Genomic DNA, 11,363 nt, shown 5'->3' on the forward strand with positions numbered 1-11,363 from the left:
TTAAGGAACTTGCAGTCATTATTAATATCAATCACAACTGAAGAAGCTGTGTGTATACTATACCTCTTTACCCACACTGAATAAGAACCACCACACCTTACCCAACCAGCACCTTCGGGTTCATTTGTAAGGGAAAGTCTTCTCCTACAAAAAAAATTTGTAAATTTTGAAGAGGTGATAGCACTACCAAATGTGCAGACATCAATGCAGGGACACAATAAATATGAAAGATAAAGGAGACATGATACTACCAAAGAAATAATAAACCTATAGTAACTGACTCAGAAAAAAAGGAAATTTACAAATTGCCTGATAAGAAATTCAAAATAAAAATCTTAAGGAAACTCAGTGAAATGCAAGAGAATACAAATAGACAATTCAATAAAATAAAATAAAACAATTCATCAGCTGAATGATAAATTCAACATATGTATAAAGATATATAGATAGATGGGCAGATAGATATAACCAAACAAAAATCTTAGAACTGAATAATTCAGTCAATGAAATATAAAGCACAAATAAGAAGCTCAACATCAGACTACATAAAGCAGAAGAAAGAAATTAAAAATAAGTGAAATTAAAGATAAGTTTTTAAAAATTCAGTCAGAGGGAAAATAGTGAAAAAAATTGAAGATATCTAAAAACTTATGGGGCACAAATAAGTAAACAAATATTCACACTATGGGAATTTAAGAAAGAAAAGAAACAGAGAAAGGGTCAGAAATCTTATTTGATCAGATAATTGCTGAAAAATTCCCAGGTCTTGGGAGAGATACAGACATCCAGATTCATGAAATTCAAAGGTCCTAAAAATTCACCCCAAAGAGATCTTCTCAAAAGGCACACTATAATCAAATTGTCAAAAGTCAAAACTGAGAAAGTATTTTAAACACAGCAAGAAAAATTGTCAAGTCACAAAAAAGGAACCTCCATTAGACTATCAGTATATTTTCTCAGGAAAAAAATCTGTAGGTCAGGAGGAAATGAATCTGTAAGTCAGGAGGAATACAATACATTCAAAGTGTTGAGAGGAAAAAAAAAAAAAGAATAAAAAAACTGCCAACCAAGAATAATATTGCCAGAAAATCTGTTCTTCATAAATGAAGGAGAAATAACTGCGCGTGTGTGTGTGTGTGTGTGTATGTGTGTGTGTGTGTGTGCGCACAAGCAAAAGTTGAGAGGATTTATTACTAGTTCTATCTTACAAAAAATGCTTAGGGAGTCCTTTAAGAAGAAATGAAAGGATGGTACCTACTATCATGAATACATATAAAAGTAAAACTCACTGGTGAAGATCAATACATATAGCCAAACCCAGAATAGTCTGATACTGAAATGGTAGCGTGCAAACCATACACATGAGTAAAAGAAAACCTTTTTAAAAAGCTACAATAAATTGTTAAAAAATACACAATAAATCTAAATTGTGACAAAAATAGAAATTTACTCATAGCTAACAAAATATATATTAAGCACACAATTGTTGCAAAAGATAAATAAGGTCATTATACAGTGATAAAGCTGTCAATTCATTAATAGAACATCATCTTGATGCCCTGCTGTCTTTTTATTTTTCTCTGACTGATATCCTCAACATTATCTTAAAACCTATCTATTGAATTTTTTATTCAGATCTCTATTTTTAATTTCTCAGAGTTCTTTCTTTTCTAAGAATGTTCTACCTTTATATTGAACTATTTTTGTTTTATGGGGACAATATATATTTTTCTCTATGAATATTCAATACAGCATTTACATTTTTCTTCTTCCTTAAGTATTATCTTTGATATCTGTTAGTTCCTTCCGATCCTTACTTCCCTTACTTACACTCCTGTCTTTCATGTTGCCCATTTATTAAGAGTAAATAATAAAAAATATACTTGGATAAAAATTCAATTCAAGGTGCCTAGAATAGATAAAATAATATTGAAAAGTAATAACAAAGTTGAGAATCTCATGCTTACTAATTTCAGCACTCATTACTGAATAACAAAATTGTGTTACTGGCATAAGGATAGATACATAGATCATTGGAATATAATTTAGAGTGCAGAAATAAAACAAATTTATTTCCACAAGGGTGCCAAAGCATTCAACAGAGAAACAACAGTCTTTTTTAATGTCTAGAATAGCTAGACATCTTCATGCCAAACAAAAATGTTGGACCCCTACCACATAATACATATAAAAATTCAAAATAGATTGAAGACCTAAATGTAAGAGCTAAAACTATAAAACTCTTATTAGAAAACAAAGGAGTAAACTTTCACAATCTTGGATCTAGCAGTATGTTCTTAGATTTGGCACCAAAGATAAAAGCAACAAAGAAAAAAAAAAAAACTATGTATTGAACTTTGAGAAAATTAAAAATTCTGTACAACAAAGGAAGCAATACAAAATATAAGACAACCTATAGAATGGAAAACATTGTAAATCATATGTCTGATAAGGGTCTAGTATCAAGAACATATAAAGAATGTTTACATCTCAACAACAAAAAAACTAAATAATCAATCAAACAAAAATATACAAGAGTCAGACACAGTGGCTCACACCTGTAGTCCCAGCACTTTGGGAGGCTGAGGCAGGAAAATTGTCTGAACCCAGGAGATCAAGACCAGCCTGAGCAATATAAAAAGACCTTGTCTCTACAAAAAACAAAACAAACAAACCAAAAAATTGTAGTGATGAGATTTTGCTTTGTTATGTAGACTGGTCTCAAACTCTTGGACTCTTGGGCTCAAGCAGTACTTCCACCTTGGTCTCCCAGAAAGCTGGGAGTATAGGTTTTAGCCACCACACCAGTTAGAATAGCCATACTTTTTTTAAATCACAGAAAATAGCAAATGTTGGTGATATCTAGAAATTTAGTGTTACTCCCATAAAAGAGAATTAAGCACTGATGTGTGCTACAATGATGATGAATCACAAAGACGGTAGGTTAAATGACAGAAGTCCACCACAGAAGGTCATATAGTGTATAATTTCATTTATATAAAACCTCTAGAAGAGGTAAATCAATACAGACAGAGACCAGATTGGTGGTGTCCAGTACCAGGCTCCACATGTTTTACAGGTCTGAGCATTTTCTACAAAAACTTTTAAAATTTCGTATTTTATTTTATATGAATATTTAAAAGTTATAAAAAATATGAACTGTATATTAATATGTAGGACTTCTAAAGTTTGAATTTATATTTTTGGCAAACTGATTACTCTGATTTATTTTTGATAAATGCTTAGTAAATAATATCAATTCGTTGTTTTATTGATACACTTTTGTTATAATTTGTAGTACTTAGTCAATGCAATAATTGAGCTGGTTTGTTGTGGGTATGGTGACCTTTAACGTATCAACTGGCTTTTGATTTCTCTATTATTATCTTGTGTCTATAGTAGGAGTGGGTGACCTCAGGATTTTTTTTCAATGTCTGTCTGCCCTCAGTATTAAGAACTTTTTTCCCTTAAAGAGAATCTCTCCCTCCGTTGTGTTGTTACCCTTCTTCCGACAACAGTTGATTGATTGTTGTGATGTTTAGTTAACATTATTAGCCTGGCTGAGGGGTTAATGAAAAGCTCTCTATGGTTCTGATTAAGTCTTTTGGTAGGCATGCTGTTCCTGGGTTTTTGGAGCTGGGACTTTCTCAATGATTTTTCGCTAAGATCAGATGTAGGTATGTGCATAGCATTTATATTTTCAGTCATACAATGGTAGAGGGAATTTTCTTTTACTGCCATTTGTAGATGCAAGGGGTTTTACTGTTGTCCTAAAAGTGTAATAGTATTTATTTTATTTTCCCCTAAGTTTTGCTTTTATAAAGATCAGCTTTTAAGTAAGCATTAACATTAGCTAGATAATTTTAACATTTTTGTCTTTCTCACTAGATCACTTAATCATGTAAAAACTGTATTAAGGATAAGTTATTGAGTATCAATAACAGGAAAGAAAAACTTAAAATGAAAACATACAAATAATATTCACATATTATTCCCTATCTTTTAAAAATTGTATCCCACATTTTAAAGCCAAATTTGTCTTTGCCTGGTGGGTCACTCAAATATCCTCCTATATGAAGGCTAATTCTATTTTTATATTCATCAATAAATTATTTAGAAAATAACTAGAAAATCTTAAAAGTATAATATTTGGAGTTGAAGGTTTCTCACTGATAGTGCTTTTCGGTGTCTCTGGGCCATAGATATATATGAAATTTAAGTCTGCTGACTCCAATAGATCTGAGAACTGAAGGCTTAATACATTTGTTACAGACAGTGCATCATTTGAAATCACAAAAAATCCTCTTGATATTCCCCAATTCCACTCTCCAATAAAGCAGGAGTCATAAGTTGGACATGAAAAAAGAATAAAGAAAACTGCCACTGAACAGTCTCATCTTATAATACAGAAAAGTTTACTTTCTCTGAAATTAAGGATCCAAGGATGTAGACCAGTGACTATGTTTTAGCAGGAATACATTGTTCTTTTTGGGAGGATATGTAATTTTGCTAATTAAAGATAACTAACTGATCTGTGATTTCAGGAATTCAGCAGTGATCTACATCAAACAAATGCAAAAAATAAAAATATTTTGGTTTTAAATCAAGACATTTTATCTGTTGATTAGCAATTGGTATTTCTTATACAGTAATAAATTACTCAGACTATATTTAATAATATAACAATTTGGAAAGTGGGTGAAAGGTCGGCGGCGCCGGTGCTGCAGCTGGGGCAGCAGAGCCAGGACGGCCAAGGAACTGACTGACAGACGGACTGACCATGGCCGATCAGCCGAAGCCCATTAGCCCGCTCAAGAACCTGCTGGCCGGCGGCTTTGGCGGCGTGTGTCTGGTGTTCGTGGGGCACCCTCTGGACACGATCAAGGTCCAACTGCAGACACAGCCACCAAGTTTGCCTGGACAGCCTCCCATGTACTCTGGGACCATTGACTGTTTCCGGAAGACTCTTATTAGAGAGGGCATCACAGGGCTATACCGGGGAATGACTGCCCCTATTATCGAGGTCACCCCCATGTTTGCAGTGTGTTTCTTTGGGTTTGGTTTGGGGAAGAAACTACAACAGAAACACCCAGAGGATGTGCTCAGCTATCCCCAACTGTTTGCAGCTGGGATGTTATCTGGTGTATTCACCACAGCAATCATGACTCCTGGAGAACGAATCAAGTGCTTATTACAGATTCAGGCTTCTTCTGGGGAAACCAAGTACACTGGTACCTTGGACTGTGCAAAGAAGCTGTATAAGGAGTCTGGGATCCGAGGCATCTACAAAGGGACCGTGCTTACCCTCATGCGAGATGTTCCAGCCAGTGGGATGTATTTCATGACATATGAATGGCTGAAAAATATCTTCACTCCAGAGGGAAAGAGGGTCAGTGAGCTCAGTGCACCTAGGATCCTGGTGGCTGGGGGCATTGCAGGGATCTTCAACTGGGCTGTGGCAATCCCTCCAGATGTGCTCAAGTCCCGCTTCCAGACTGCATCTCCTGGGAAGTATCCTAATGGTTTCAGAGATGTGCTGAGAGAGTTGATTCGGGATGAAGGAGTCACATCTTTGTACAAGGGGTTCAAGGCAGTGATGATCCGAGCCTTCCCAGCCAATGCGGCCTGTTTCCTTGGCTTTGAAGTTGCCATGAAGTTCCTTAATTGGGCCATGCCCAACTTGTGAGGCCAAAGCTGCTCAAGGCTTCTGGATGCTGGAAGCTGCCACCGAGGAAGAATAGAGGGCAGGACTAAGCAGGCCTAAAGGGTGAGGGGAGGGGTATGGTGGGGTCAGAGCTCTGTGTACAAACTTGGTGAGACCCTTGCCTTAATGACATACTCCACCTTGTATACCTTGGTGTGCCATTTTGAAACTTGAATTCACTCTTGTCAATTTAATTAACCTCAAAAAGATTTGGAGATGGAGCAAGTAGCTTCTAGACCAGTTACTACCCTGTGGCCAGAATGCTGCCTACCTGGTAACCCTGCTATACTCAAAATGTTCCTCACTAAAGAGGCAATCTCAGCTTCTCGCTGGAGGCACTGTGTACATTTTCAACAAGCTGACCAGTAGCTGGGATCTTCTTCAATCCCTAGCAAGGAATACTCACCTCATTTTCAGGGTGCCATAAAATCCTGGGCTATGCATGGGGCTATGAACTTGAGGCCCACATCTGCCTATCCAAGTAGACAGGGGCATATGTGCCTAGGAGCAGATAGCCTGCTGTTAACTATTGGATTTTTTTTTTTTTTACACATGCAAATAATTTTTTTTTTTTTTTTGAGTTGGAGTCTCACTCTGTCACCCAGACTGGAGTGCAGTGGCCGCTCCCAGCCACTGTAGCCTCAACCTGCTGGGCTCCGGCGATCCTTCCACCTCAGACTTCCAAGTAGCTGGAACTACAGACACATGCTACCACACCCGGCTAATTTTTTTGATTTATTGTAAAGATGAGGTCTCGTCAAGTTGCCCCGGCGGGTCTTGAACCTGCGAGCTCAGGCAATCCACTCACCTCAGCCTCCCAAAGTGCTGGGATTACAGGCTGAGCCACCAAGCCCGGCTACATGCAAATAATTAAAAGTAAAACTAGAGCAGCCTAATTTCCCAGGACCATGTGGAGAACTTTCCTTCCTACACAGTGAGGACAGTCCCAGCCTGGTGGGTTAAGTGAGAAAGCTCAGGGTATAGGAAGGCTTTTTTGCATACTCTTTCCTCATGAGAGCATCCTGTTTTAACAGGAGATAATAAATATTGTTTCTAAAAAAAAATAATAATAATATAACAATTTGAGTTCATTTTAGTTACTTTTTTTTTTTTTTTTTTTGAGTTGGAGTCTCACTCTGTCGCCCAGACTGGAGTGCAGTGACTGCTCCCAGCCACCGCAGCCTCGACCTGCTGGGCTCCGGCAATCCTTCCGCCTCAGTCTTACGAGTAGCCGGAATTACAGGCATGCGCTACCATGCCCGGCTGATTTTTTTTTATTTATTGTAGAGATGAGGTCTCGCCAAGTTGACCAGGCGGGTCTCCAACCCGCAGGCTCAGGCAATCCACTCACCTCAGCCTCCCAAAGCGTGGGACTACAGGCTGAACCACTGAACCTGGCTTAGTCACTTCTTAATAACAAAATCTTAACAGTTTATTTTTTGTTAGTTTCATAAGATCCTTTGAATTATTTATTTTTCCCTTTAATACCGAGTAGCCATGTACTTACGATGTTATAAATAATTTGAGAATAATAGGAAAATGAAAATGTTAGTTCAAAATGTAAATTCTCTCTTGATTTTTTCCATTAGAATTTAAATTATGATTTTAAATGCAGGGCTAAACATTTTTACCTCTACTGTTTGGTTTTCAAAACAATGTAAAGGGAAAGAGGACAGTATGTTTACTATTTGCTGCCTTCAAGCAAATTCCTACCTTTATATAGACTGACCATGGCACAGATAAATCTTCAGTAATAACAAAGGTTTTGGAACAACAGTCCCAAATAACTGTTTTGGCCTATTCGGAGTAATTTTACAAAATGTGATCTCTTTCAAAGGGCTTTACACACATCTGAAGACATTTCTAGATAATGTCTAAGTAATAAAATTTAATAAATTACTTCAGAGATTATGATTACACTTGCTGTGAAAATATTAATGATTTACTTTAATTAAATTTGCATTCACTAGGCACATTGGTGACTAGTAGAAGAGATAATGTACTGGAATTTTCTAGACATCTCAAGTTTATGGACAATTTCATACTAGTATTCTAGTTATATGAATACTTTCACGTGTTAATATTTAAACACTCACATGCATGCACATACATATACACCATTACTTAAATCCATTAATGGCTATTTTTCATTATAAGCAGAGTACAGTTATTTAAACTGTCAATTCTTCTAATTATACACCTTCTCCTGTGTGAAATCATTAATAAAAAAATCAGTAATTGAATTACAAACGTACAGTTTAGTAACTGCTACATTCAATAAAGAACACTTATGAGCAAGGCCCTAGACCAATCTGACTCCCAAGTCTGAGCCATAAACAACCGCATTATAGTGCTCTATTTATATGAACTCAAAGAGAAGGAACAGTGGGATAGTTTGCACTTTTAAAAAACACATTAATGAAAGCCATTCACTCCAGGATCTTTCTTTATCTAATGTAAGAGAGAAGAAAGAAATGGCCACCAAACCAGTTAGTTTAGCCATTGGAAAATTAGATTCACACCTCCTCTTTATAATTCCCATAGGATTTGTTACAAATTTAGTTTAGAAGCCCAAAAACGTAAGTGAATTTGAGTCAGCATTGCAACATTTTCATTTGTCAAATTAATGAACCACCAACTTAGCAATCAGGAGATGGCCTGAAGACAATAGGATCCAGAAGAATCAAGTTTTCCTTAGTGATAAGGAATAGAAATTCTGAAACCAGAAGACAGTTCTGGCTTTGGAAAAGCACCAAAGTAATGTTGCTTGAGATATCAGTAGTAAGGTGATTTTTCTACACAGGAGGAAAGCAACATGGAAGAAATAGAATCCATGATAGATACATTTCGTCTTAAACCGTTTAATATTTAATTTAATAGGAAATGTTTATTCTGCTTCTCCCTAGATGTCTTCCATAACTTCTACCAGTTCCCTAATCCAGCCTAATCTAAATCCCTTTAGATCCAATTACATGGTTGCATCACACAAAGAGCTAAAATTTATACACAGTCTTACATTCAGGAAATTTGAAAATATATATGTGTATGTGATGGCACCATTTTCCTGATTAAGTTATTCCCATCATGCTCCATAGTGCTATTTTGAGCAGACTCAGAGCTTTTTATTGTGTAAAGTCCTCATTCTGTGTTCAGGATTCCTGCTGCCATCTTATCTTGTAGAGAGGCTGAGACCCAAATTATACAAATAATATAAATCATACATTATAATAGATTGGTGAATGAAACTTTTGTTCAAAACACAGCCTAGTTTGGGACACTGATACCTAAAACAAAAAAATCCATCAGTTTTAACAGCATACAATTTAGTGACAATTTTTTTAAGCGCATAAATTAAAACTTCAGGCTGAAGTTTCAGACAGAACTCATGTTCTTTCTCTTCTACTGTCCTAACCACAATCCCAGATAACTTCAGTGACTACTGAGGTCTGTGTATTGTAGATTTTCCTGCAGATAGTAACACTATCCCTGGCAACAAAAATCTCTAATCTCCAGCTATTTCACATTTACTGAACTTAGCTGAAATATCTGTTATTTCAACGTGGTCGCCTAAAATGTAAATTAACCATTTACTATTTGAGACATTCAGGCTAAATCATCTTACATACAACTAGTTTTCTTCAGAGCATCACCCAATTACCTGAGTGTATTTAGAACAGATCTTTGTAGTTACTGTCTTGTGGTATCCTGAGTGAGCTCCGTGGGTTACAAGTGAATAAGCAAAATTTTATAGTTTTATTCAAAAATAAAATGAATACTAAAATGATTAAAATTTATCATTTTTGAAATAAGGATTAATACAATATTTTATTGTATTGCATGTATATTTATTTTCCAAAAAAATTTTTCTATATAATAAGAATAGCATGTTGCCATAAGCATTAAAGCAAGAAAACACCTCTATATCAATTATGGGTATGTTAAAAATAACTTTGTTTATGTTTCAATCAATTTCTAAGTCATTTGTTTTAAATAACATGCAAGTACTTCTCTAGAAATTGTATTTTTAAATAAGTTATCAGTATTTTATTTTTTACATACCTGTAATATTTGTTAGAATTGCATTTTATGGTTTATATTTTTGAAAAAGTGACTACCTCCATAGATTCTTTGATTTAGTGTGTAATATTTTTATTTGGAAAACAAAATAGTAAATATTGATACTGGTATTGATATACCACATAATCTCAGATTAAAGTGTGTTAAATAAACAACTAATTGTAATTTTTATGTAAAATATTTCAATCCAAATATTTTGTTACATATTATATCGTTGCTTTCAATCAGAGTTCCTTTCTTCAAAAATAATTTGTTAAAACCTATATTAATTTATTGTTTCTAGATTCTTTGGAATGGTTTGCCACAGTTAGATGCTACCAAAATGCAGGCACTCTCAACCATATTACCTTATTATACTCTATCATATCAAAGTAAAACTTAGTGGGCTGCTTTTTCAGAACTATGCGGTCAATCGTCAAATTAATATTGCCCGTTCACCTGTGTTAAAGGTAAGCCTAGAATAATCTCCCCATCAACGGCTGTACCCTTTATCCCATCTGCAAAGTCCCTTTGGATATATGTAAGGTTACTTATTCATTAGTTCTGTGTGTTAGAGGGATAACATTGTTGGCAATCACTGTTCTACTGAATACACACAATTATAACCATGCATCATTTAACAACCAGAATATGTTCTGAGAAATGCATCTCTAGGAGATTTTGTCATTGAGCAAATATCACAGTCTATTTACACAAACCTAATGGTATGGCATACTACTCACCCAGGCTAAATAGTATAGCCTATTGTCCTCGGCTACAAATCTGTACAGCATATTACTTTGCTAAATAGTGTAGGCAATTAAAATAAAAATGCTAAATATTTATATATCTAAACATATCTAAATGCAGAAAAGTGCCATAAAAATATAGTATTGCATTCTTATGGGACTATTGTTGTATAAGTGGGCCATTGCTGACTAAAACATCATTCCGCAGCACATGACTGTGTTTTTACATAAATGTTTATTTTTACCTATGAAACACTTTTTGTATGATACATGGTACAGCTAATTTAAAAGGATATTTATTGTGAGATTAGAGTAATAAATTTAAATTATCTAGACATCACAGTTATGATACAATTACTGCCATATTTTCTAAATAACTTATAAGGTCTTAAATCTTAGTGATACATTTTTAAGTAGATAAATTAAAATATCACTTTTTAAATTTAACAGCATGTCGATATATTGACTCCAATAATATAAGCTCTTCCTTTAACCCAGCTTTTTTGAATATTCTTTCAAGTTTCAATAGGTGTAAATCTTTTTTTTTTTTTTTAATTCTTTTTAAAATCCTTCTACCAAGGTGAGGAGAGCAAAGTGCTTAAGCCAAAGTGCAAAGTGTTTGAAACCAGCCTGGACAACATAGCAAAACCTCCTCTCTACAACAACAACAACAAAGAGAGAGAGAAGAGAAGAGAGGAGAGGAGAGGAGAGGATTGGAGGGGAGAGGAGGGGAGGGAAGGGGAGGGGAGGGGAGGGGAGGGGAAAAGAAAAAGAAAAAAGAAAGCACATGCCTTTAGTCCCAGCTACTCCACATGCTGGATGCTGAGTTGGAAAGATAGCTTGAGCCCAAGATG

At 35.3% G+C, this 11,363-nt stretch overlaps 1 pseudogene across 1 annotated transcript; it reads left to right on the forward strand.

Moving 5' to 3' along the window:
- The first annotated feature begins 4,697 nt into the window (after positions 1–4,697).
- On the forward strand, positions 4,698–5,897 carry LOC103257481 (annotated as a pseudogene). The gene has a single exon (XR_002481813.1). The product of XR_002481813.1 is annotated as a mitochondrial carnitine/acylcarnitine carrier protein pseudogene (transcript).
- Positions 5,898–11,363: the final 5,466 nt, after the last annotated feature.

Source organism: Carlito syrichta, unplaced genomic scaffold (assembly GCF_000164805.1).
Source record: "Carlito syrichta isolate Samal-C Ts95f unplaced genomic scaffold, Tarsius_syrichta-2.0.1 Scaffold301765, whole genome shotgun sequence".
Lineage (NCBI taxonomy): Eukaryota > Metazoa > Chordata > Mammalia > Primates > Tarsiidae > Carlito > Carlito syrichta.